Raw genomic sequence first — 23,948 nt, forward strand, 5'->3', positions numbered from 1 at the left:
TCAGAGAAATACAGGGTGCCTGTTGGATTCAGGATGGCATAGGGAAGTGTCTGCAAAAACACACAAGTCCCCTGTTGTCAGCAAGAACATTAATTGTACTTTGTGAGGGACACATATTTACTGAGCATGCATCCTTATGATTCAGTAGACCTAGACTGTCGTGAGGATCAGTGAAGCCTATAGGTATGCCCAAATTGAAGAGCTAGTTACTGAAAAACAATTTACATTAGGCCTCCTTACTCAGTGGAATGCAACATAAAATTATAATATGCCACACAAATCCATATGAAAAGCCAAGCAGTATGGAAAGCTGTTCAGAAGAGCGAGCAGTGGGCTAGTATTTGGGAACTCAACTAAATAAGACCTGCTATATACCAACTGCACAGGGTACCGATAGGCCGTCACTGTTTCTTAACGTGATTAGTTTACAGTTAGGAAACAAACACGAAGGGTGACAGCCTATCAGTACCCTGTGCAGTTGGTATATAGCAGGTCTTAGAAAATAATCACATTGGGTTTACATCTCATATGTAACTTTTAACTACAAATTTTGACTAGTCTGATTCATAAAATGAAATGAACATTTTGTTTCCTTCAGTCCAATAAAAAGATTAGAAGAAAATGTCACAGGGTGAACACTTAGGAATAGTTAAGAGGTCTTCTTACCCCAATCAACAATGCTTGTCACTCTGCCTCATCTTGAGCCCTTGTTTGCAGATGTGCAGATTTATAAAACATTTTATTTAACTATGATATAGAGATGAATATCAAAGTTGGCAAACTCAAACCAAATGAGTCTTTTCTATCGTTAGCCAGCAAACATTGACCTGTGTTTGGAGGAACTTGGATGTATTTGAAATGAAATGACCTCTCCCACAAATTAATTATATCTAGGACTAAAATAATTACATCTTTTCATTGATTCTTTTTATTTCCACAGCATCCATGGGAATTTTGCCAATTCTTCTAAGAGCGATTTAAGCTCATTCATACCTAACTTGAATGAAGTATGCTTTAAATATGTGCCTGTAGCTCTGTCCTCTGTATGATCAATGGGACAATACCATATATCAAATTCATGAACATAAACTATATGCTGCTTCTCAAATCAGGATTCTTAAAAACTCAAATAACCACTTTCTAAGAGCTTGGAGACCACTTCAGACTTCTGAATTCTTCATACTTGTTCCAATCTGCTCAGGATGTTGAGTGGAACTGCAATTCATAAATTACAGATGTATCTGGTATCAAATTGAGAATTTAGAACATTTTACAGAGATTCATGCATTATAAAGGACTACTATACATGCTTAGAATTTTTTGTCAAAAACTTCAAGCAAATTTTAAAGAAAAACTTATGAACTTTATTCAGCCAGAGGGGAATGAAACTATAAGTTTAGCAAAATTGGAAATTCTGGCAAATCTTAGTATTCCAAATCAGCTTGAGAAGAAAATATGATCTCGGGCATATCATTTCTCATTTTTTAATGCAGAAAGAAAATGTCTTTTTACTCTTTCTAATGTAATCAATATTTTAAAATATACCACATAGTAAAAACCATTTTTTTCTCAATATATGTTGGTAAATGATGTAGTCTATTGAAAGCTATCATTGGAAATATACTAGTAATTATTATAATATAAATAATATAATGAATAAAATTTAAAATACAAAAGGACATCTATAAATAAATTCTGTCATAAGCAGTAGATTTTCGAATTTACTATGGTATAATATAGAAACATGATATGATATTTTATATGTGAAAATGAGTCAAGAAACATTGATTATATACTCAGTCTTACTGGAGTTGGCGACCTGGTGACCCCCTAAGTTCTCATGACTCTTATGTTTTTGAAATCTTATGTGCACAACCCAAAGATAATTAAAAAAGAAAATTTAAAAAATATTTACATGTGTATTGAATTACAAATATGGATTCCATGATGGAATCCAAATTTTGCTAAGGGTTTTATTTCTGGAGAGTGGAGAACTCCTAAAAGCCCAAGAGCACCCTCTAGTGAAACTTCTGTACCAGGCCTGAGGGGGCTTACTCTTGGCCTTCACTATCCCTTTCAAATGACCTTTGATTTCCCAGTATGCACACACTGGATTCCTATTATCCGGCCTTAGTTATTTGAAGATCACAGAGAAGGTGCTATGCTTGGTTTTCATGTTTCTGTTTTGTTTTGTTTTTACTCATAAAATACCAATCTGTGATCATCTAACTCTATTGTTAAAATAGTTTTCAGAACTAATTAAGGAAATACAAGCAGCAGACGTCTGTATCTCATTGTACACTTGGATCCTTTATAGTACAGCCAGGGACACTTTTATATGTCCAATGTCAGGAATATGGTTAAGGATATTAAGGTAATTTCTGGGGATTGACGGGGGTGTGAAGAGGTAGATAAAGGAACTAGGTTGGCCAGTGTACACTGTATGGACATACTCAATAATTAAATTGAATTTTAAAATATGTTTATATATTGAATTGTATAAATAATTGATGCACACTGATGAATAATTAAATACTTGAAAGTGTAGGAAAAATTTTAAATATATTTATATATATAATTTTGTATTTTAGAAAAATGAATATAAAGAGACTGTCTTAACTGTAAGCTAGTTTAAGCTGTGAGTATATCATTCACTTAGATTAGTAACTATTACATAACAATTGAAACAAGGTTAATTATTACTTGATTTTATAAACAAGTTGACATAAAGTGCTGCAGTTGGGAGGGCACTTGGAGATCTAAATCTCTGTACTTCAGACAGAGGGAAAGCCCTGGTGTACCTAAACATTAAGCAACTTGGCAAGATGATACAATTGGATAATGGCAGCATTAGGGCACAACAGAGACTCCTTGTGTTCATTCTAGTGTTCCATGTGCTACAATAGCCCATTATTAAAGAGTCTATAATGTGATTGCATAAGTTCATTCTCACTGATTTTGGACAATTCTTCATGTTCAGAGTGAAACTGTGTGTCTTACGAATCTCTCTCTTATACTGTCTGCACTCTTGTATAATGGAGTAAGTTCCTTTCTGGATTAGTTCCAGGCAGAAGATGAATCCATGGCTGTTTAATGAGTTCTGTTTATTTTTAAAACACTGAGTCACATTCTTAACTTTGTGACTGATCCTTCAGTCAGATTAATATTCTAGCATTACTAGTAACCATTCCTGTGAGTCTGGGCTTTGGATTCATATGTGCTCTAAAGGTTTTACCTCTTAATATTCACATAAGTATTATATAATCAAATAAAAATAATGTGGAAATTGTTGTCATTCATCAAATTCAGGTTTGTATTGAATGTTGGAAACTAATTTTGAAAGAAAATAAGGTATTAGAATTATCCAACAGAAGTCAGAGCAATAACTCTATTAAAAAGAAAATCTTTTTAGGTGAATTATCTCATTTCTTGAAAATAACCAAATTACTTCATATGCATTCTTTTTCTAGAAACTAACCAAGCTCTCTATATTAATTTCTACTTGGGAATTACTGTGTAAGAAATGGTATTTTGGCAAGTCAGATTACATGTCAGTTCAGCGGAAGTATATGATTCATTTGATTTTCATTTCATTACCACATTTTTAATCTTGGCTTTAAACTTTAGTCTTAGTTCCTCTGCCTTTCTTCACTGCTAATATTTGGGAGGTAAGATGGCTGTTTATGGCAAATCAAGGCACGAGATGCCTTAATTGAAGTTATAATTAAAAAGTGAATTTTATTTCCATTTCTTTGCCTGCTATACTATTCTTCAAACACAGTGGGTCTCTCTTTGTTTGTTTGTTTTAAGAATCATAAAGCCGGCAAATGTTAGAGCTAGAAGTAACCATGGCTATCGAGGAGGCTGAGCTCCATATTTTTTAGAAGATTAAGCAACACTACAAGAAAAGGACACTAGAAGTAACTAATTTTACAACGTGGCTTTCAGGAATAGACATTTCTTCCTTTTCCTAAAAATAGTTCACTCAGGAGACACAACCATTCAGTTCTACAGGTACTCTGACCCAAAAGATTGCCCAACAGTGTGTTATGTCTGCATAGACAATACGTGCTGTATTGAACCTGACTGCTTAGCACAATGCAGCCTATCTGCTGGCCAGCTTTCTAATTCCTGTCAGCTTGCAATGGTGCTAAAGACCACACTGAAACCCCATAAGTGACTAATGTTAAGTGTATTTCATCTTTAGCTGCAAGTCTAAACAGTCTCAGTAAGGAGACTGCATGGTCTCTGCATGGTCTACTAAATATTTTTAGGAAGTGGAAAACCCCTTCTGGAGTTCTGAGAGAAACATCACTTTGAAAATGCCTTTAAAAGTACTCCAGCATAAACATTACAGTGGAACATTTCATTAGCTTTTTGAGAACAATAACGAAATGTGGAGCATAATAGGCTAATATGTTTAAGTGGCCTTGGTAGAACCCTACTTAACTCAGTGGGATTTTCTGCAGCATGCAGAGGTGGAAAACCATTCCCTACATATGCATTGTGTAGGACTGCCTCCTTCCTCATTGCATGCAGTGTCTATCAAAGAGAAGTTTCCACCTGTAATTCTACAATGAAGAAAATCTCAAAATACAAGTTTTAGAAGCATCAATATTTAGATGGTATGATCAGCAACCAACAGTGCCAGTTTTTGGCATTCTGGGTTACTGCAAGATAGAGGAAGGGAAAAAAATGAATATTAGCATTTCTCAGGCTCTTACAGCTTACATTGCCATCAGGGAATTCAGATTCTAAAACACCTAAGAAAATGACATGAAGTAAGCCAAATCCTATTGGTTACAAATTACAAAGTCTAATTCAACTAATGAAAAATTATTTTGCTACTTAAGATACAAATCTGTCCTGCCAAATATTTGAATGAAGTAAAATGATAATTTAATAAAAAACAAAGTGGTAATTTTTCAGTGGTTTTATTAAGATTCAAGTAACTACACCAAATACACTGCTGGACTTGCAGTATGATCTTCTGCCAATACTTTCAGCTCTTGGGGCTTCTATTTTCTCTGATATAAATTGGGACTCATTAGTCCTAGGGACACTGTGATCCTTGTAATTTGCTTAAGCTTTTAGGGAAAAATGTAAATTAAGTGTACAATTATAATGTTTTAAGCAAGTTCAAACAGACCTACATGATAACAAATTAAAAGTATTAAGCATTTTCCTTTATGCAAATAAATTGTCATCAAAATTCATTGAAAAGTCTGAATTCATGTTCATGTGACATTGAATTAATGATACAGAGAAAAAGCCTTTTGAGTGACAGACAGCTCGAGTGGCTGAAGTAGCATATTTAAGCCATTATGTTTGTTTGTTTCACTTACTGTCAAACCCTATCTTCAAAACACTATCAACTAGTTATATTGATAGATGAAATCTGTCTTTCAATTCCAGGATGTGTTTTCTATCAGATTTTCTCTTCATTGGTTTTTGGAATCTATATGCAAAATAACATATAAACACAAATGTAAAAAATTGTTGCCTAGCAGTTGGGGACATCATACATTCCTTAAGATGTATACTTGCATTGTAAATATCACCAGAGCCCCTCAGTAGGAGTGTGAAAACTCTAAATAAAACTTAATGAAAATGGCATATATGCTTCCTTCTTACCCAGAGGGTCGTTTCCTAGCTACCCCAGTTACCCCACTGGAATCTCACAAAAACACTCCTGTCTCTCGAAGTTAGTCCAACCAAGAATCAAGTGGCTATATTTTAAAACTTACTCTTAAATATGTTCTCTAGTTTTGAAATTCTGATTTTGTGCTTTGCTTGTGTAATTCAAAAACAGCTTTAGTTTAAAAACAAAAATTGGCAAAAATACTAGTGCATTATGTGTTTTAATCACGTATGGTGTTTTGAAAAAGACTCAAAATTGACAAAATTGTCTCATTGTAATTGCAGCTCAAATGCATGGAATTTCTTTCTCATAAATTGTATAAAATAAAATAAAACAACAAACTTCTTAAATGTGTAGTATATGAATATTAAATTGTATAATTGTGTTATAATGTAAAGTGCAACAGCTGTACAGGTAACAAATTTTTGTGGTATGTTCCTACATTCTTTATTTAAGGGAGCTTTGTACTTTTTAATTTATATTCAAGACTACAATGTAATTTAGCACCAGTTTTTACAATATGAGAAGTTTTCAGAAAATTTTATACTCAAAGTCTGGTATCAATGGGCCAGATTTTTCCTTTCATGGAGTTCTTTGATTTTTCCTATAAGAGCTTTTTTTCTTGATAGTATATAAACATAGAAAGAGAAGTTTCTTTGGCTCATATTGCACTCATGAGACAATGATGATGCCGAAGTCCTTTTCATAGTCAGGACCTTTGTAGAGATTGCCCAGGTATTCTTAGCCAAAATCTCCCTCTCATTGTGCACCACTCCAGGGCAACATGTGGTGTGCCAGCTGGATGCCCTCCCCACATGCCTCAGGTGGCCACATTTCAATGGTACCATAGAGCACAGGCCAAGTTCTCACTCTCTGTGTTAATCAGTGGGAGAATTCCCATAGACAATGGCATAGAAGCATATTTCAGAAAAAGTCTAAGAGATTAGCCAGATGATTAGGCCAGGACATTTTAAGTTCAGGTTTTATATAGAATTTCTCTGTCATTATCTTAGTTGACTGAAAAATACTAGAAAATTTATAGATACAGGGAATAAAAGGTATCTTTTTATTCCTCTGTGATTTCTCTCAAGAGAATTCCACGGTGTTTTCTTTAAATATAGTAATAGCTCTTCTTGATTTTTTAACTCAAAGACAACCGATAAACCTATTAAATTAATCTGATGAGTATGTTCTCATAATTTTGAGAAGACCTGAATTATATCTACTTCAGTCTGCTTTAACACTCTTTTCATTTAAATTATGTTCAGTTCTACAAACGTTTAGTAAATGTATACTGTGCGTAAAGTATTATGGTAGACACTGAGTAGTATATAAACTGTATATAACTTTACAGTTTTGAAAATATTTTCACATTTATTTTCTTGTTAATGGTGAAGATTTACCTTTAGTTATTCCTTACATAAATTGCCTAATGTTTCAAGTGTTAAACTCTGGATTTAGGTAGGGAATTTGCTTTGTGTTTATTTTTTGGTGAGCCTGGAGTCCATTATAGAAAGACATTTAGCTTCCCTTGAAGAAAAAATAGACTTAATTTTAACATATTAAATTGACTGGGGTTGGTACTGGTATATTTTCTCAGATTTTCTGTTGTTTCATATGACATTAGGCTCAGTTATGAGTGTATTTTTAATTAATTAGTTGAGACTGTTCTTACATTTATCCTAAACATAATAATTTTATTTACTACATTAAGTAAATATTAATTTATTCCAAATATTTTTAATATAAAATGTGATTTATTCAGAAACTACTAATTCCTGGTGCTTACCATTCTATTAAGTGTTGCAATTCTACCTGAATACTGTAAATGCTACAACTTCTGGAGAAGAGGTACATAAACTATTACATTCCACTTAGCATACACATATCTTCTACTATTGTTGCTTCTAATTCAAGATGGTGTTTTCACTTCTGTGTTGCTGCTATGTTTTTTATAATTTTTATCATATTTTTCTCAAACCTACATGAAACATATCTAAAAAAATACTGAGTTTTATTTTCATTCATCAGTTCTATTTCATTTACACATATTGTTGAAGTAAAATTTATCTATACTCTATCAGTCATCTTAAAAAGTCATCTTCACTAAGAATTGAACATATCACATTTTTCATAAACTCAAATTCTGAAAACCTAGTTGGGATTATTATTTTTTTTATGATACCGTATTTGCAAAAAGGCATTCTCCAGGAAACCAATCAGTTATGTCATTTGGGGAGTTTGGCCCAGAGGGCAGTCATGTTGACCCCATCTGCAAAGGTTGGCTAAACTAGAATCTTGGACTATGTAAATATCATTCATCAAGGTCCACATAAAGTAAAGTAGGTGGGGAGCAGGGGGACAGATGGTAGGGTCGACAGCAAGAAAGTTGTTGTTGACATTGATATAGACCCTTCTTCTTGCCAGAGTGACTCCATGGACTTCTTTTGGCATGAAAGCCTAAGCCAAAGCTATCATCTTAATGGAAGGGGAGCTGCAGGCACACTGGAGAGATCTAGAGACAGTAGGTATGTAGGATTGGCTTAGATTTTGTCTATCAGCTTGACTGTCATACCTATTTGATTGATGTTTAGCGGGGCCTGAAAGTACTGCTTAGATGTTGAGGATTGTGTCATAAGGTTCCTGATATGGTGCACATGTCTGGATGGAATTGGACATTGACTGTCTTTGCCTATGCCAAGCAACACCAGACTTGAGTGCATTATTCTGTGGATCAGTAGCAGATGGTGAGTGCAGACGTTTGGAGGGGGTGTGCCTTCAAACACAATATGGAGCCAACAAACTTAGAAGGTTATTACATGTCTTGACTTTGGCAGCTATTTTTAAGCATTGGTAAAAATTCACATATTAGCCATTGTTACTTTGAAAATACTAGACACATTGGTGTTCCAGACCAAAAAAGTGTACAAAACAAATATACTATTCTCTGTTGGTCAAGTTAGTTAGAAAGAGCTCTTGGCATTGGCTGAATAGGCTAAGTGAACATTTTTGGGTTGTATATTCTTGAACTTTGTACCGCTATAATTGTGGCTAGTGACAATGAATCTCACTTATTAGTAGACAAAGGAAAGGGCATCAGGGTGCTAAAAAAATCTACATGTTATCTTGTAATCTGATGTGATTTTATTTTCTTTAGTTTAGGCAGAGTATTGTGTTACTCAGAAAAAAGAAAAATTAATGAGGTCAATAGAAGCATCTTACAAAAAGGGAAAAAAACCTGTGGAGGAAAATTCATAGATAAAAGAACCTTTCATTAATTACAGATATACAGGACAAATGACTTTTATTTTATTTTTATTTAATATTTGCTATTTTGCCTTGAGTGGATTCTGAACACATATAAATCAGTTCGAATCAAAGTATTTATTCTAAGATAAAAATGTGAAATATGCTTATTAAAGGGAATTTGGAAAGAGATTAAAGCAACTAAATTAAATCTTAAATTCGTTGTCACCATTAATTAGAGATGTTTTTAAAATTTTCCCTACTTCCTTCAAACTTTATGCACAGCTCTAAGTATATGTGTTTGCATGTCAGTTTTTAAATAAAGTTTGGATCACTGTTTTTTGTTGTGATTTCTTAGCATCAATATTTAGATGATAGTTGTTATACAGTTTGTACTATCAATACTTTCAAATTATTGTACCCTGTATAAGAAAGTTTTTAATCAATCTCTGTGTTTAACACTAAAGTGCTTTTGACCATGATTTCTTCTGCTCAGAGGCTCCATCTTTCTATAGATGTGAATTTCTGGGTTAGAGAGTGTGCATTCAAGGTTTTTTTGGATAACATTCCCGTAATTGTATGTGAAAGGATTTTTCTAGATAACTTTCTACCTTCGAATATTATTGCTATTCGTCAATTTGGCAAACAAAGCCAGGTTTCTTTTGTTTTGATTCACATCCATTTGATGAACACAGAAGTAGCATGTTTCTCAGATAACTTATTTGCCGTTGTTTCCTCCTTTCAATAAAGAGTTTGCTTGTGTCCTTTCGTACTGTCATCTTGCTGATTTGTCAGGCTCTTTAAATGCTAAGTCATTAACTTTCTCAAACATTGTACAAAAGTGTTTGTCCTATTTTTCATATGCCATATTATTGTTTTTGCTACTGTTGATGTGAGAAAAATTTAAATACTCTTATAGGTAGTTGTTACATTGTCCTTTGTTGTTACATTACTCAGCAGTTTGATATTGGGTAACGACCCAACTTTTTTTTTTTTTTTTAGTATTATGATACCTCTACTTTATTTATTTTCTATTTCTTTAAATGTCATTGTTGCCTAAGGTATGAAATCAGCATCTTCCTTAATTGTGTGTGAATGGTTAGTCTTTGCCTTACCATCATCACCATCACTCACACTCTGCATTAGAATCTTCTACAGACCCCTGGTTCATCTTTTACACCTTCACAGTTTATGTATTTATTAGCTAGAAGACTTTATTTTTTCTCTCATTTTTCTTCTTTCCTCTCCCCTTTTCTCCCCTCATTCCCTCTCTGCTTTTTCGTGACAGGGTCTCACATAATTCAGGCTGTAATTGACCTTGCCGTGTCACTAAGGGTGGCCTTCAAATTCTAATCCCAGTGTTTCCCAAGTGCTAGCATTCCAGGTTTACAATCCACCTCAACAGCTGTTTCACTCTGTTCAAAGATATTTTTAATACTGTCACCTACATATTTTTCATAATTACTTCTCATCACGGAGTTCATAAAATGTTTCAGTAGAATTTTGTTAAATCTATAACTTAATTTTAGTGTTCAGCATTCATATTCAGAACTATATAGTATTTTCCATTATGAATTGTTCTATTTACAAGTCAATCTTATTATCTTACTTTCCTGTTTCTTTAAATTCCTCAGTATAGATGAAACATTTCTTGTTATGATTTGGGATTGTATGAATTCTACTTTCCCAATTTTCAATAGAAAATCTGTCTACTATTTTTTATTATTTAACTCTAGTTCTTTTACTTAGCTGTTAGTAGTTTATTTGAAGTTGCATTGAGTTTTCAAGGCAATTTGATTATCAGCACTCAATAATGGTTTAGTCTTTTAAAATTCTGATTAAAAGTCCAGTGTATTAATTAAAAATTTTCAAATCATTTAAGTGATCATTGTTATAGGAAGCATACTTCTTGATTATATGTATGGCAATACTTTTTTTCATAGTTAAGGTTAAGATAAATATACTTTGTTAATATTGATAAAGTAAATAATAATTCCATTTTGTTCAACTATTAGACCTGATTTCAAGTTTATATTCCACAGACTGATAAATTTGAAGCTCCAATTGAAAGACATAGAACATATTTTAATTCACATTTACTCAAAGCTTTCTTATAATTAACAATGTATTTCTATCTTTTTTTCGTTGGAACTACATTGTCTAGACAGATACATGCACACGAACCCACACAGTATTACTGGTGACAATTCCTTACACGATTACAACACTTGATTTCAACTGGATGTGCACTTCTAATTCATATGCTGTCTCTTATTTTTTCATTACTATATTCTTATATTTTGTTAAAAAAACTTTCACAAGGGTCTATTTAAACTAACGCAATTGTTTTCAAATAAAAGGTGATGTTGCATAGAAATAAGACTAATATAAACTAAAATCCTTGCTTTCCAAATATCTTCCAGTGTTATAAAATCATTAACTAAAGAATTGGCATGCAAAGTAGGAGGAGTCTGTATGCTGATACAAAGTTAGCATGTCTACTAAAAGGGGTGCTGGCAAGAAATATTGATGTATCAAAGGAGAATGGTTTCATTTTTTGGACTTATATTATTTTTTAAAATTTTATAGAGGTTAACATTTTAAACTCTAGCATTCATTATATAGTCTTAAAATGTTATATTTTGTAAAAAAAAAATTATCCCTTCTAAACTCTAATTGCTGGCACTAAATGATATTTGTCACAAACCACATACTTGTCCCTTTGGAGCTGTTATTTTACATTGATATATAAGTAATACTATTGATTAAACAATATAGCTTCCAAACTTCAAGGCCTTTCTCAGCCACCAATTCCCCTACTCTAAGAGCCTCCTGTGTGGTATCATTTGCTTGAGGTCTTGTTAAAATGTAAATAAATTATGCATAGCACACTTCCTCTATTTACCCAACTTACTATATTGAAGCAACTGTCTGATGGAACACAGATTGATATGTAGTGTGTTTCTGTACTGAACCAAGTGAAGAAGGCGTTTTATGAATATTTAACAGAACCTACTTCATAACAGTTTTTTAAAGTATTTTATGAATTGTAGATAATCTGAGCCATGGGATGTGATATAATTCTCCATAACAGAGTGCATAGACAGAAGATAACTCCTCAAACAGAATTGGATTAGACTCCGGAGAAATATGCATTGGGGCTTTTATAGCACTTAAACATTATAAGCATATCTCACATTTAATTGTGCATATTACTATTGTAGTACTATAGTAAATATAACAGGAATGAAAATGCAGAAATAAAAATGCTTCCTAAAACAATTTGTCTTTACTATAATGCACTTTTTTCCTCTAATGCTTCAGTTTCAAATATGCCACTTTGCTTCTCTTGAGAAGCAAATGTTAATTTCCATATTATTTCTGAGAAAATTTATAATATCGGTGTAATGGTACATTTCTCTATATACAAAATTAGGATTCCCCACAGGAAAATATAAGATCAAACAAAATATATGAAGTAACAATTGGTAAAAAGTTATTTAAAAGTTGATGATATCAAGCCCATGGGATATAATGCTACTTGATTAATTATTATATTAACTTTAGAAATAATTAGTGTAGAAATCTCTCATTTGTTTTAGTACATACAAATAGTGAGATGAGGAGGCAATTTAGTGACATGCAATAAATCAATAAATCAAATTTGGCAAAATCAAACTGGTGCTAAGATTTACTTCACTGGGGCTAGAAGATGGTTTATTAGGTAATGTGTTTCCTTCCACATGATCGTGAGGCACATGAGAGGAGATTAGAGAAGGAGGAAAGAATTGAGAGGGGACGAGGGAGGGGGCTACAGCTGGGACACAAAGTGAATAAACTGTAATTAATAAAAAAAATTAAGAAATGTATCTCATTGGAATAGCATCTGAAATTACACTAGTGGTGATTATTATTGTACAATCAGATTGTTGACGCTTATAATTTTTTCTTATACATTTTTATGCATTCCATTATTTTCCCTCATTGTTTTTATATTATTTTATATATATATATATATATATATATATATATATATATATATAATTTAGTTACTCTCATCTCATCCTGTTCTCTTTCTCTCACCACTATTACACTGTCACCTTACCAGACCCTTTCTCATATTCATGAAGTCTTTTGATTTTGTCTTATGACCACTATATTTGATATGGGCCATCTGTGTGGTCTGGGTTTTGAACTACCCATCAGAGCCTTCAGCTTAGCTAGAGTACACAAATAAAGTCAATGGCTCCTTCGGCAATCAATAATTCACCAGGGTCAAGTGTGGCCCCGTGAATCTTCCAATCTATAATAGACTGATAATAGGCCCAGATCCAAGGCTGGCAACTAAAACTGCTTTGAAGTCATGATTGCAGTGGCTCTGTCTTGTTCAACAGAGAGCAATTCCTGTTCTTCCTTTTTTTTTTTTAACTTTTCTACTCTTATTTTTTTTCCACCCCTTTCCTGCATTTATGCCTGAGTGTTAGAGCAGACCGTCTACGTGTTCTGTGTAGGGCTTGGCATATTGTCATCACTTATTCAGCACACGGGTCCTCATTCTCCATAGTTCATTGCAAAAAGAAGCTTTGCTGGTGAGTCTTGGTGTAACATTTGTCTATGCATAGAAATATGGATATTAAGAAAGCATTGTAGCACCATGACTGACTAAACAGCTGTTTAGTTTTCATCTGGACTTAAATCTTTTCTGCTGTGGGGTTTTGACTGGGTTTACAGTACCCAGAATGAATATCTTCCTGTGGAGAGACTTCAAATCCAATCCATACAGTGACTGGATATCCCATAATAGTCAGTATTGTGCCAGTGGACATATTTTGCTGGGCAAACTTGATTTGCATTGTTGTTTGCGGGATTCACAGTTGGCTAGGACCTTGATAACTTTCCTCCCATGGCAAAGTACATAGCACCTTTTGTCACTATGAGAGCTAGGCAGAAGGGAAGAAGCTTCCAGGTCAGTTCCAGCTTTATTTCTTTATATCTTATAACAAAGGTGTATCTTCATCCAGGACTGGTGAGCAACCAAAAGGAATGGTAAGAGCTTGTATTTACCAGGGGACAAGATCCAAATTCAGTGAGACACTTTTGACTCAAAATCAAGGAGGTGAAGATCAAATGGGACAGACCTCAAATGTACATGGCCAAGCACACCTGGACACACATGCACACACACATACACCACATATATAAGAACAAAATGTCTCTTGTGGTTATTATGCATGTTTGGAAGCACTGGACTCCACCATATATTTTTTGAAAACATGCACTGCAAATACTAAGGGTTGGAAGAGATATATTTACAAGAAACATTTTAGTATTTCACTGTTAAGAGACTCAGATCAGACAAATATCTCACTCTGGATTTTTCTTTAGTGTATGTAGGTACTAAACTCACTTGGAAGGGCTACAAAATTTTTCAGGAAGTTTTCCATATATTCTGTTTTAAGTTTTAACTTTGGCTGTCATTTGATGACAATAAATTGTAGAGTATCTCAAATGCAGCTATTCTTTGTTAATATTAAAAGCAACCATCTCTTTGGGATTCAGTTGAATCCTCCAATAGAAGTTACAGAGCCTAACAAAATACACAGCAGAAGAAATATCTACCTACTTTGCCTGAGAGACTAACCACAGAATTTCCACTTTGGAGGACCGAAAAGCCATTTTAATATTTGTCTCCATTGCCTTTCTAGTCTAAAAGTAAGTGGGCTGGGCAGGCTCTGAATTTTTGTTATAATAGCTTGGCTATTGACTTAAGTGATAACCATGTCATACAAGGTAATAAACTTCCATCATACTCCAGATTCCGGCTTACTCAGAGTTTGAGCCTTGTATGTGATATTTCAGGGTCTTATTATGAGTTATATTTCTTCTTTGTAAAATGGAGTCAGTAATCTTCACAGGTGCAGGTTCTTAGGGAAAAAGTGATAGTTATAGCTGTGACATCTTCATACATCAAGGTTGGTGTATGAAGTCTTCATTTCTGTGACATTTACTAAGCATGAAGCATTTGTTTTGGTTCAGAAAAAAGTATAAGTTTTGAAAATTTCTAGAAGCACATACTATGTGTTTATTTCATCTCATGCGATATCAATGATTTTGTAAATCTATTCATGTGATAAATGTTCTATGTAAGACTTTTATTGTGGAACTTCATTTAAAGAAAAAGTCACATTTACAGTGAACTTTATTCTCTCTTTCTATATATGAACTTCATAATTTATCATTTTTTAGTTACTATGGAGAATATCTTTTTAATATATTCCTGAAAAATATGCCTTGTGTGAGCACAGAACATCATTAGACATGATAGTAAGAGCATATGTAGAAACCTTAAGTATTTGGACCTACTTGAAGAGATACCAAAGCTATGATTCTGTATGATATTAAGTCTATATTGTATGCTGTGTTCTTTTAAATTGATTAAAATATTTCAGCTCAGTATAACTCTAAATTCCTCAGAATCTCATGATGAGCCAGTATAATTCCAGCCTTTCTTAGTGAGTAGATTCTCTCAACTATACATGTATGTCTATGTGATATATATATCTTTTTACTTAGCCTATTAATTTATTTATTTTCCCTCTTATTAAAAGCAGATTCTTTTTCATACAATATATCTGGATTACAGTTTCTTCTCCATCTGCTTCTCCCAGCTGCTTCCCATCTCCTCTCCCATCTGGATCCACTCCCTTTCTGTCTCTCTTAGAAAAGAACAGGCTTCAAGGTTCATATCGGCTCACAGAGACTGAAGTGGCAACCACAGAGCCACACCAGGTTCTCTGAATATATGTTATGGTTGTTTAGCTTGGTGTTCTTATGGGATTCCTAACAATGGGAGTAGAGAAGCCTCTGACTCTTGCCTGCTGTTGGAACCCTTTTTGATTGCTTTATCCAGCCTTGATTCTGAGGGTTTGTGCCTGGTCTTCTTGAATCTTGTTAGGCCTTGTTCAGCTTATATCTCAAGGGAAAATGAAGAGGAGTAGATCTATGGAAGATGGGATGTAGGGGAGGAAGTAGAGGAGTGGAGGGACGGAAAACTGTGGTCCTGATGTGTGAGAGAAGAATAAATTGAAAATTTTTGAATATTTAATTTTATTTAAAAAAGAAAAGGACAGGTCTCTAAGAGGTAACAGCAAAACATAGCAAAATAAAATATAAGAGAAATCAAAACCCATCATGTTGAAGTTGGACAAAGCAGGACAACAGGAAAAAAAAAAGAGGGAGGAGCAAGTACAGGCACAAGAATCATAGACTCACTCATCACCTGCTCAGAAATCCCATAAAAATACTAAACTGAAAGCTATAATATATATGCAGAGGACCTGCTTGCAGGCTTCTGTATGCCTTCTGCTTGCTGTTTCTGTCTCTGTGAGTTCATATAAACTTTGCATTGTCTCTTTAGAGGAACTTATTTTCTTGGTGTCCTCCATGACCTCTGGCTCTTATGCTCTTTCTGATTCTTCTTCTGCAGGCTTCCCTGAGCTCTGAGTGGAGGCATTGATGGAGAGATCCCATTTAGAGTTGCATGTTCCAAGGTTGTTGGTCTCTCTTTCTCTCTCTCTCCATAATTTCTGGCTTTGGGTTTCTGTATTTTTTCCTGTCTGTTGCAGGAGGAACTCTTTCTTGTGATGGTTGAATAAGGTATTGATCTATGAGTATAGCAGAGTATCATTAGTCATTTTATCATTGTTTTTTATTTTATTTGCATCCAATAGTATATGCTTTTTTCCTACGTCTCTGGGTTATATAGCCTCTGGTTCTTGGTCACCCAAGCAGTGTTGAGTATGGGTTCTAACTTATGGAATGGGTCTTAAGTTGAATTAAATGCTGACTGGTTACTCCTAAAAGCTTTGTGCCATCATTGCCATTGCTTGTTTTGCAGGAAGGACAAGATTATATGTCAAAAGTGTTGTGGTTAGTATAATGTTTATGATGCTCTTTGGTAGCCTTGAGCTCATTAGTAGAGGAGAAAACTTTCTGAATAAAACATTGATAATGTAGGTGCTAAGATCAACAGTTAATAATTGGGACCTCATGAAACTTAAAAGCTTCTGTAAGGCAAACAACATCATCAATCAGACAAAGCAGCAGACTGTAGAATGGGAATAGTTTTCTACTGACTCCACATATGATAGAGGACTAATATCTGAATTATGTAAAGAATTCAAGAAATTTGATATAAAAATCAAATAATCCAACTTAAAAATGTGGTACAGACCAAAGAAGAGAATTCTCAATAGAGGAAACTCAAATGGCTGAAAAGTAAAACAAACCGAAAAAAAAAAATGTCCAACATCTTTAGTCATCAGGGAAATGCAAATCAGAACTACTCTGAGATTAATTCTTAAGCCAGTCAGAATGGTTAAGATCAACACAGTGACAGCTCAGACTTTCAAAGATAGGAAATAAGGGGAACACTGCTCCATTGCTGGTAGGATTGCAAACATGCCACTTTTGGCAGGTTCATCTGTATGGCAAGTTCTCAGAAAGATGGGAGCTGGTCTATATCAAGATATAAACAAAAACAAAAAAAAAACAAAAAACAAACAAACAAAACAAAAAAAGATCTAGTTATACTACTCTTGGGCAACCAAAGGACACTTTATTCTGCCAAAAGGACATTTACTCAACCACGTTCATTGCTGTTGTGTTCATAATAGCTAGAAATTGGAAACAACATGCTAGATGACCCTCAACAGAAGAATGGGTTTAAAAAAAAGTGCAGTACATTTACACAATGGATATTACTCAGCTGTTTTAAAAAACGACATCATGAAATTTATAGACATATAGAGGGAACTAGATGGAACTAGAAAACTCATCCTGAGTTTGGAGTGCAGACCCAGAAAGATAAGTATAGTATGTATTCACTTGTATGTGGATATTAGCTCTTAAGCGAATGATAACCAAGCTATAATCTGCAGACCTAGAGAGGTTAGATATAGAGGAAAAGACTGGTGCATGTAGTGTAGCACATGGATATTGGCGTACTATTAAATTCTGTTCTATTTACGTTTCTTATGCCCTTTTCTCTCTTCTCCATTCCAATCTGTTCCATCACCCCAACACCAGTGCTTAGTTCTCTTTAGCTGCTTCCTGTTGGTGAGGGTCATCAGGTTCATTGAGGCAACTCCAATCTTTGTTTCAGGATGTCTCCAACATCTTCTCATCAAACTGCATCAACTGCAACGAGGAGCATCAGGGGAGAGCACTGGCATTCTTCTTCCCTTCTGACCTCCCTTCTCTCCCTGGTCTCTGGCCTTTATTCCCTTCCTGGAGTCCACCAAATTGAACTATCTGTAGCTTTCAAAGAGCCCATCTCAGAGCTGACAGCAAATAGTTTGCTGCTGTGGACAGTCTGAATCAGCCCCATATCCCACACCTGGGATTAAAACAAAAAACATGTTAATATAACATAACTGAGTTTTTAAAAACACCAAAGCATGGATCTCTCTTGGAGGGGAAAATAAAATAAGAGTAGATGGGTGGACTGGAGGGGCTGGGGACTGGAATGGGAGAATCAGGTGGAAAGGCAAAGAAGAAATAGAGTTTAGGGAGGGAATGCAAGGAGAGACATGTAGAAATGAGGATCGTTTGAGGAGTGGGAAGGAAACCTAGTACCGTAGAAACATCCGGAAATATATGAAGGCTATTGTAGTAGAGTCTCCAAATAATGGGGAGTAGTTTCAACAGGCCAGCTCTTGTCACTTTCAGTACTGTGACTGGGTTACATCCATTTTTATTGTTGGCCAAATGGGTCTGATGGAACTTGCCAAACAACTCCAGGTGTTTCCAAGACAATAGGCTGCTCTCCACAAATTGAACACAAGGCCCCTTTGCTGAAAACTACACCCACACAGCTCATAAAAATGGGGAGGTCTCAAGGTTGTTTCCTGTTTTCTTCTGGCTTTCAGAGGCCCTCTGTAGCAGGTTCTGAGGTTGTTTCCTATTTTCTTTTTTTTCTGATGTCCATCCTCTTTGCCTTTCAGGATGGGGATTGGACATTTTAGTTAGGGTTCTCTCTTTTGCTTAGTTTGTTTAGATGTACAGATTTTAGTGGGTTTATTCTACATTGTATGTTTATATGAGTGAGTATATACCATGCGTGTCTTTTTGCTTCTGGGACAACTCACTCAGGATGATCCTTTCCAGGTCCCACCATTTACCTGCAAATTTCATGATTTCCTTATTTTTCATTGCTGAGTAATACTCCATTGTATAGATGTACCACAGTTTCTGCATCCATTCTTCAGTTGAGGGGCATCTGGGTTGTTTCCAGCTTCTGGCTATTACAAATAAAGCTGCTACAAACATGGTTGAGCAAATGTCCTTTTTGTGTACTTGCGCCTCTTTGGGGTATATGCCTAGGAGTGGTATGGCTAAAGCTTCTGCAGTATAGACTGTCAAAGCAGATGCTGAGCCTGATGGCCAACTGATGGGCAGAGTGAATGGAATTCTATGTAAGAAGTGGGAAATAGTAAGAGCTGGAGAGGACAGGAACTCCACAAGGAGAGCAACAGAACAAGATAATTTGAACACAGGGAACTTCCCAGAGATTCATACTCCAACCAAGGACTATTCGTGGAGATGACCTGGAACCCCTGCACAGGTGTAGCCCATGGCAGTTCAGTGTCCAAGTGGGTTACATAGTAATGGGAAGAGGGACTGCCTCTGACATAATCTGATTGGCCTGCTCGTTGATCACTTCCCCCTGAGGGGGGAGCAGCCTTATCAGGCCACAGAAGAGGACAAAGCAGCCACTTCTGATGAGAACTGATAGACTAAGATCAGAAAGAAGAGGAGAACCTCCCCTATCAGTGGACTTGGGGAGTGGCATGCATGTAGAAAGGGGAGGGAGGGTGGGATCGGGAGGGGAGGAGGGAGGGGCTTATGGGGGGATACAAAATGAATAAAGTGTAATTAATAAAAAATTTAAAAAATAGATAAATAAAAACAAGCTATGAGAAAAAAAAAGGGGAGGTCAAGCTGGTGCCTAAACAGAAACTTTACTCCTATGATTTTAGTGGTTTTGGTATGGGAAGGTATTCTCAGCTATATTTTAAAAAAGCAATGCTTGATCTTTCATAACAGAAGTTTCACAACTTCATCATTATATAGTCTACCCACATTCCAATCTTCAGACCTATCGTAACAGAGTTTAAAGGCATTTTGAGAGCCTCATTTCACAAACTTTAAACTCTCTACAGATGTCCAGGCCGCAGATGATTTTTCTATACCTGTGTCACCATCTTAGAATTTTTCTTTGTGACAGGTATATGTATGAGTATGTATGTATGTATATATACCCATATTTATTTGCTGCTGGACCTAGATTACTGAATTGCAAGGAAAAGAATTAGGCAATGCCCAGTTATCGAGGAATGCCAAAATTGATTATATTTACTATAAAATTTATAAATACGTCATCCAAACTGTAGGAAGAAAGGAAATCAGGAAGTAGGAAAATATGTCCCCCAAATGTCCAAAATGTGGTGAATAATACTAATTTATGTAGTTTACAAGCTCATACATACTCCACACAGAAGAAACACAATAGCACTTCTCAAGTTTGCAAGTTATTTGAAAGTGAAAAGAAAGAAAAAACAGTCTTGCAAACAGAGAAAAAGAGAGAGATTGAGTACATACAGCAGAGCCACTCATTAATACCTGAATTCTTACTAAAAACAAAGCCAAAAGTCAAAGAAGTTTTAAAGCAAAAGGAAGTACTAATCAATTAAGAATTTTATATCTTGTAAAACTATCTTTAAATATGAAAATAAAATTAATGTTTCTCAGATGAAGAAAATGTATTAATAATAAACTTATCATATGTACATACTAAAGAAAAATTAAACTAAAAGGAATTGAGAATAAACCGTGACTATTATGTACCCAAATAAATCAGATAGTGAGTCCTGAGTAATTATTTAGTTCCATTGTTTGAATATGAGTCACTTGTTAAAGGTAAAGTTTCTAGGGATGATCTTGGTGGTTTGACAGAGCCTAGAAGAAAGGCCTCGTCTATGAAGTTGTCGTCCTACAAGGGCTTGTGGGATATTGCTCGTTCTCAGTTTCCTTATGTTCCCTGACATATGAACTGAGGGTTTACTTTAACATAGTGTCTGGCAGCATCTGATATGCTGCCTACTCTAGGGTCTTCAGTCAGTGGGCTCACTTGTATCATTTATTGGAACTCCCAAAATGTAAGGGAAAATAATCTTTATAGCTTTATAAGTTAACATGTGATTCATTATAGTGACAGAAAGATGAGTAGCATGTATAAGTAAATATACAGAGTAAGTGTATATTTAGCCCAAAGAAAAAAAGAAACTAATAGCAATAAGAAGTCAATAAATTAGAAAAGAAAATATTTTCTGCTGGCTGTGTCTGCTGGCATGGTGTCTCCTCAGTAATTTTCTGCTTCTAGGCATGGGTCCTTGGGCTTCTTGTCTCGGGATCACAGTAGTCTTCATAGTGGGAAAGTGAAGACCTTCCCCAAGGATGACCCTTCCAAGTCATTCCTCCTCACAATCTTTCTAGGCTACAAGGCTTGCATGACCTGCATCATCTGGGAGGTTGATAGTACAGGATCCAAGGTGATCAAAAAGAAGTCATGCAGTCTATAACGTTTGCTGAGACACCACCTGTGGTGGCTGTGGGCATTGTGGGGGATGTGCAAACCCCACAAGGCCTCTGCACCTTCAAGACAGTCTTTTCATACCACATCAGTGATAAGTGTAAAAGGCAATTTTACAAGAACACACGCAAATCTAAGAAGAAACCTTCACCAAATATTGCAAGAAATGGTAGGACAACATTGGTAATTAACAGCTGAAGGAAGACTTCAACAGCACAAAGTAGTACTGCCAAGGCATCCACTTAAGTGCCTATACACATCCACATAAATACCCTCACTCAGATGTGTGTCCTTCCTCTGCGACCTAACAAGGCACCCTTGATGAAGGTCCAGGTGAATATGGGCTCTTGGGCTGAGAAGCTAGACTGGGCCCAGGAGAGGCTTCCATAGCAGGTTCTGTTAACCAAGTGTTTAGACAGGATGAGATGATTGATTGTTATAAGGTGACCAAAGGTAAAAGATACAAAAAGTTCACCGGTTGCTGCCCTACAGAGAAGCTACTCTGAAATACCCACCTAGAGATGCACAATGTTGCTTGTGTTGGAGCCTGGCACCTGGTACCCTGCTTGTGTGGCCTTCTGTGTGTCTTGAGCTGAGCAAAAAAGGCTACCATAATCAACAAATCTACAAGATTAGTCAGGGCTAGGTAATCAAAGATGGAGGTTAATAAAGAACAATGCTTCTGCCAACTATGATCAATCTTACAAGAGCATCAACTTACTGGGTGGCTTTGTCAGTTATGTTGAAGTGACCAGTGACTTTGTGCTGCTTGAAAGGCTGTGTAGAGAAAAGCCAGAAGGAGGGCTCTCCCTCTGCAAGTCTATGCTGGTTTATTGACACCACCTCCAAGTTTGGTCATGGTCATTTCCAGACTACAGAAGAGAAGAAAGGATTCGTTGGAGCATTCAAGAAAGACCAGGTTGCCGAGGATGAAGGAGCTTAATGTGCCAGAAGCACTTTGTGCAGCTGGTTGGGTCTCTGTAACATCTTTTTCCATGGCAAGAAAGGAAGGGAGGAAGGAAGGAAGGGAGGGAGGAAGGGAGGCAGGAAGGAAGGAAAGAAGGAAGGTAGGAAAGAAGGAGAAACATAAAAAAGAACATAAATTTATTAGAACCATAAAAATTTAAAAAGCAAAAATAATGATAAAATTAATAATATTGACAGAGCTTTAGCTATACTCACCAGAGAGCTGAAGATAAAACAGTTTAACATCAGAAAGTGGTCAGATGTAATCTCATGGAAATCAAAAGGATTCTAAGATAAAATTAGGGACTGAGATATCCCAATTTCAATCAACAATTCAGTTGAAGTGACTGAAAATGCTCAGGTTAACAAGGCTAACCTAGTAAGAAATATTGAGCTTGGATAGGCTTGTAACCAGTAGATAAATAAAATGGATAAGGCAAGAGAAAAAAACAGAATGTGGAGGGAAGGAGAGAAGAGTAGAAGGAGGGGGAATGGTGGGGAGGAAGAGAGGGAAAGGAGACAGCTTGGTTTCTGTGATAAATCTACCAAAGCCTAAAGAAACAATAGAAATATTTCACATAATTTTCCAGACTATAGTGGAGAAAAAAGAACACTTAAAAAATAAGGATACTACCTTGCAGTCAACAGAAAAAAATATCCACAACAGCAAAATAAAATCAATAGCTGTACTGAAAATAGACACCGAAATCTTCAACACCTTATTCAAATACAGCATTATAGAAAAACATTTGTGCACCCTGATCAAGTAGGATTCTTCCCAGAACTGCCGGAACTGCTAGATTGAATTAAAATCCAGTAATCAAGTAATATAAAATATTACACTAATAGAATATAAACTTAACATCTTAATAGATATAAACAGCTTAAAAATCCAGTCTCTATTTGTGACAGTAATCTCAACAAACTAGTAACAGAGACTTCTCAACCTCATGAAGACATCTATGAAGAATTTATAATACAAATGTACTCATGAAATCTTGCTGCTAAGATTTGAAAAGAGGCAAGGCTGTCAGATCTGACCTCCTGCATGTGACAGTATCATAAACTTGTGTTCAAATGATGAGACAGGGAGTGAAGAGAGAAAGAAAGGAAAAGAAAAGAAGCCTTAAGGGACAGAAATCACTGGAAAAGTCAAACATAAAAATGATTTTTATTTGTAGATAGTATAATCTGGCATATAGAAAATTAAGTTTTACACATAAACATACTTATGAACTAATTAGTTTGGCACAGTAACTGTAACTATGTACAAGTTCACTGCAGAAATCAGGTTTTTTTTGTATACCAGCAACAATGAAATTACAAAAAATTCCAGTTGCAATAGAATCAAAAAGAATTTTTTTGAAGAACTAACAAGCCAATTTTAACATTGAAAATGAAGCAGTAGTAGTTCAGTTACTTATTAAAAAGGAAAGAAAATTA

At 35.2% G+C, this 23,948-nt stretch overlaps 1 protein-coding gene and 1 pseudogene across 9 annotated transcripts in view; both read left to right on the top strand.

The window, feature by feature from the left end:
* Positions 1-23,948, top strand: part of Zbtb20 (zinc finger and BTB domain containing 20) — a 767,676-nt gene that overhangs the window by 281,269 nt on the left and 462,459 nt on the right. The gene's annotated exons all lie outside the window — the stretch shown is intronic.
* On the top strand, positions 21,298-22,482 carry LOC129689843 (60S ribosomal protein L3-like; annotated as a pseudogene).

The sequence above is a fragment of the Psammomys obesus genome, unplaced genomic scaffold, assembly GCF_907164565.1.
Source record: "Psammomys obesus unplaced genomic scaffold, mPsaObe1.curated_primary_1811, whole genome shotgun sequence".
NCBI lineage: Eukaryota > Metazoa > Chordata > Mammalia > Rodentia > Muridae > Psammomys > Psammomys obesus.